The sequence below is a fragment of the Colobus angolensis genome, unplaced genomic scaffold, assembly GCF_000951035.1.
Source record: "Colobus angolensis palliatus isolate OR3802 unplaced genomic scaffold, Cang.pa_1.0 Scaffold8, whole genome shotgun sequence".
Lineage (NCBI taxonomy): Eukaryota > Metazoa > Chordata > Mammalia > Primates > Cercopithecidae > Colobus > Colobus angolensis.
The window spans coordinates 16,414,689-16,419,568 of record NW_012121820.1 but is presented as its reverse complement, the minus strand read 5'-3'; the positions used below and the strand labels follow the sequence as shown (position 1 = coordinate 16,419,568).

Below are 4,880 nucleotides of genomic sequence, written 5' to 3'. Positions count from 1 at the left end.
TTTTAATTTTCTATAGAGATAGGGTCTCACTATGTTGCCCAGGCGCAATCTTCTTTACAGAGATAATAGCAGCTCATGTTTGCTACAGGCCAGACACCACACTAAGCCCACTGCCTGCATTATCACGTTTGATTGCTGACAACCCTTTTCCAGAGGAGGAAACTGAGGCCCTGAAATGCCAAGAGGAGATTCTATACTGCCATCGCCTTCTTTTCACTGAAACAGTGTGTTGGGGCCTCTTTTCGGGCCACTCTCAGCTCTCATTCTTTATAATGGCTGCACTGCTGTCCACTTGGTGACTGCAGCCCCTTTATTTAACCAGCCCCTCTCTGGGTAGGTTGTTAGTGTAGGCTTTCCGTGGAGAGTTTTAGGCAGGGGAGGCCCGGCTGTCTGTGAGGTTTACAGAGCCGCCTCTGGCTGCGGGGGGAGGGTGGGCTGGAGGGACCCACACTGCTGTGTCCAGGCCCAGGACCACAGGGCCTTGACCTGAAGGACTGGAGATAGACAGCGTGGTGGGGAGGGATGCACTTGAGGAAGATTCAGGAGCTGCCCCAGGGCTCCCCACAGGCAGAGCCCCGCACAGGGCTTGGCACATGGCAGGTGCTCTGCGAACACCTGGGGAATGACTGGGATGGGACATGCAGCGGTGTTGCTGAGTCAGTGATGGGGATGGGGGTGAGGGGGATGCAGGCTTAGCGGGAGGTGCTAGGCTACTTGGGGACTGCTGAGCTCAAGGCACTGGGAACACTGAGGGAAAAGTTCGTATGGCAGCAACCCGGCACCTCTCGAGGGAGCGAGGCATAGAGCAGGCCCCTGTCTGCCGAGGAGTCCAGAGCCTGCGGTGAGGAGTGACTTCCCAAAGGAAAGGTGCCATCTTTCCCTGGGAACCTCAGGCAGCCCCAGTACAGGGCCCCCACTGCTTCCCCTTGACCCCCGCAAGGGCCTATCTCTATCTTGGAGGCTGCAAGTGGCGGAAGAGATGAGGGGAGGTTGGCCCCTCTCCAAGGAGCAACTCATGGTGACTTGTCGGTTGGGCCACAGAATCAGGAAGCCCAAGGATAGAGCTCTGCGTCAGGGAAGAGGGTGGTCTCTCCTGAGGTCCCACAGCATGGAAGCAGCCCCCCGAGACTAACTCCCACTCTCACTGAGTCATCGAGTGAATAGCTGTGCAGCTTTCGAGACCAGCCCGGCCAACATGGTAAAACCCCATCGCTACTAAAAATACAAAAAAAATCAGCCAGGCATGGCCAGGCGCGGTGGCTCACGCCTGTAATCCCAGAACTTTGGGAGGCTGAGGCGGGTGGATCACGATGTCAGGAGTTTGAGACCAGCCTGACCAACATGGTGAAACCCTGTCTCTACTAAAAATACCAGAATTAGCTGCGAGTAGTGGCGTGCACCTGTAATCCCAGCTACTCAGGAGGCTGAGGCAGTAGAATTGCTTGAACCCGGGAGGCGAAGGTTGCAGTGAGCCGAGATCACACCATTGCACCCTAGCCTTGGCGACAGAGTGAGACTCCATCTCAAAAAAAAAAAAAAAAAAGGATGAGGGAGCTCAGAGTGGCCTGAGAAGATGCTCCGAACACACTAACACACTAAGTGAAAAGAGGGAGCGGCAGTGTAGAATCTCCTCTGGGTATCTCAGGCCTCAGTTTCTTCATCTGGAAAGTGGGGGCCACAATGCTCCCCGCATGACCCTCAGTGGGCCATTCTTGCTCAAGCACGTTTTGCTCGGAGCTTTCTCAGGCTTTCTCTTAGAGTGGGGCGGGCTGCTTTATCCTCTCACGCCTCTGCCAAGGCCATCTGGCTGCTTTGTGAGAGAGAGTCCCCGGAGGTAGGAGGTGCGGCCCGTGAGTTTCCCCACCAGACCTGGTGAGCAGCCCCTGATTCCCACCTGCCCAGTGTAGTTCCCTGGCCCCTTTTCACTGTCACCCATGCTGTACGACCTCAGGCAAGTTCTTCAACCTCTCTGTGTCCTAATGTCCTCAACAGCAATATAAAGACGTGATTAGTATTTACCTCCTAGGTTATCATGAGGAGCCGATGAGTCAATGTTTGCAAAGTACTTAGAGCAAGGTCCAATTCAAGGTCTGAGCTCTGGGAGTATTTGAATACCACGGAATGATATTTAGTCTTTTCAGTGCGGCATTGCAGGAACAAAGCAGGATGCAAATTATACATCCATGCTCATTTAGTCTTTTGTCTATTCTGCAAATATTTCCAGAGCACCTAGTGGGTGTCAGGCCCATCCCGGTCTCTGGGGGCCTGGAGATGGATCCTGCCTGGCCCTGCTAGCCGCAAGTGCACAGTGGAGGTTATTGGGTGGACCCCAGTTTGTTGAGTCTTGCGTTGCCGTGACGCTGGAAGGAAATGCACCACCACACCCAGGTGGTTGTCTTGTAGGGGCAGAATTCTGGGGCATTTTCTTTTCTTTTTCTCCTTTTTTAAAATCTTCCTGTAGTTCCCGAAGAGTCCACTCTGAATGATAAAAGTTACCATTTACGGAGGCCTGGCAATGTTCTGCGCCATCCTGAGCATGTTCCGTGTACTTCCCTCACGGATTCTCCCAGCAGCCCTGACATGGGTGTTATTCCCGATCGATAGAGAGGAAAACTGAGGCGAAGGGCGGCAGGCCAGGATTCAAACCAGGGAATCTGTCCAGCACTCCAGCTCTTAACCTCGACCGTCTGCTTCTCCACAAACACCAGGACCAAGCACCAAGACCAGAAAAACCGTCCTACAAAGCAACAAACATTGTACTTGGTGGCTCAGGTCCCCTTAGCTTCGTCTTAAAGGTCCTTGTTATGCTTTTTCTGAGTGCCCCAGTGGGGAGTGGTCTTTGTGTTCATGTAAGAGTGCAGGGGTCAGGGGCTGTGTCTTTTCTTCTTGTCCCCTTCCAAGAGGGGACATGTATCCTTGATACTGGAAGGGCCCTCAAGGTCTAGCCCTGCCTCTCTGTCTCCCTTCATGGCACATCAGCCACGTACCCATTCTCCTGTCTTTGATTACCTCCAGTGACAGGGAGCTCACTCCTCAACATTTATTTTATTCTGAAGAAAATTCAGGCTCTTAGATAGTTCTTCCTACATAAAAATTTTTTAAAAAATTTTTACTTCCTCTCAAAGTCACATAAACAAGTCCACTGCCTTGGGGTCCTGATGCAGGACCTGGCTGATTTGTTTCTATGTCCCCCTATAGTGAGGAGCACAGGGCCTGCTAGTAGGTACTATAAATGCTGCACCAGGAAGCAAGTGGCTAGGGGCGGGCTGGTTGGGCCCCCATCAAGCCTCGGGCTGCAGGTAACCAGGTCAGCAGGTCCTGTGGGACACCAGTTGGGTGAGTGCTGATGGGCACCGTGACTTCAACGGAATGCGTTGCCATAGAAACTGACTTTCCCTATCCCCAGGTTCATCGACTTGTCCCTCAGGAGACTGTGGTAATCCCTTGGGCTGTTGAGCAGGTCTCCCCAGGGCCTCCCCAACCCCACATTCTCAGAGCTGGGTGGTCCCCAGACAGCATGCAAGCCATATCTCCATTGTGCAGCTGGGTAGCCGGAGGCCCCATGGACACAGAGGACAGGCTGAAGTTCACACAGGCAGGGGGCGTCTCATAGCTGCACTGGGTGCTCAGGGCAAACAGTCTTGCCTGAGGACCCAGCCAGTGGGTGTTTTCCCCACTCATGGGTTTTCAGAGGAAATTCTGGACCGATTCCCAGGCCTTCTGCCTCCCCAGAGAATAATCGGAACCCACCTCCCTGGTGTGTCCAGGATCACACAATATCAATAACGGCTGAGGTGCAGAGTGACCTGCTTTGCCCCTAGCACTCTACAGTGTCTCGTGCACTTACCGCAATGACCCCATCATTACAGATGGGGAAACAGGGCATAGAGAGAAGTGAAGTCACGTGCCTAAGGTCACATAGTTATTTAGGGTTGGAGCCAGGATCTGGACGTGGAGAGCCTAGCTCCAGAGCCACGCTCAGCACCATGCCATACCCTGCCTCACTCTTGCTTTGAGAGGGTTGAAAGCGCTTTGGGAGGGTTGAAGGGTACTTTAGGTCTAGGAGACTCAGCACTGGGCCAGAGCCACAGCCTGACGGACAGTGATCGGAGAGTGGACGCCATTGGGATTTCTTTTTCTAACGACATCCTCAAAACAGTGCTGAGATGTCTGCTTTATCCCTGCTTTGCAGATGAGGACGCTGAGGCCCAGAGAGGGGAAGTCACTTGCCTAGGGACACACAGCAGGGAGAGGTGGAGCAGGGCTTCTAGTTCGAGACCCCTGACTTCACACCTGGTGTTCGTGCCAAGACTCCAGGCTGCCTCCCAGGTCCTCTGGGACAGCCCCTGCCTTCTACCAGGTGAGATGATGGCCCTATCAGGGTTCAAGATGGGTGGGGAGACCCAGGCCAGTCTGGGTGGGAGCTGGGACCAGCCAGGGTCCAGGGCCTGCGGATGGGGAAGTGGGAGGCAGAGGGTGGTGGCAGGACTGTGGGCGTCAGGGGAGTATTCAACTTCGTTTATTCTGTGTTTCCCTCTCTCTGGAGCTCCCAGGTTTCTGGCTCTGAAGTCCCTTAGCTCTTAAATAGTCATTCATTCATTCAACTGTTTACTGAGCACCTACTGTGTGCCACACCCCATGCTAGCACTGGTAGCACAGCAGTGAACAAGATGAACAAAAGCCCATGACAGTAGTCACATAACCACATGAATTCAAACAACAAAAACAAAACAGGACCACGTTATCAAAGAGAGACAGAAGTCAGGGGGACCCAGCGAAAGGGTGTGGGGGACACTTCCCGAGGAGGGGACTTTTGAGTTGAGAACGGAAGGAAGCACCAGTTACCCCGATGAAGTGGCCAGGGAAGAGCATCCGGGCAG

The 4,880-nt window shown here is 53.6% G+C and overlaps 1 long non-coding RNA gene across 1 annotated transcript in view; it reads left to right on the top strand.

The window, feature by feature from the left end:
- The window catches only part of LOC105502518, a 35,415-nt gene extending 31,054 nt beyond the window's left edge, over positions 1-4,361 (top strand). Inside the window, exon 3 of the long non-coding RNA XR_001000357.1 lies at positions 4,193-4,361. This is a non-coding gene — a long non-coding RNA (uncharacterized LOC105502518). The remainder of the gene's footprint in view (positions 1-4,192) is intronic.
- Positions 4,362-4,880: the final 519 nt, after the last annotated feature.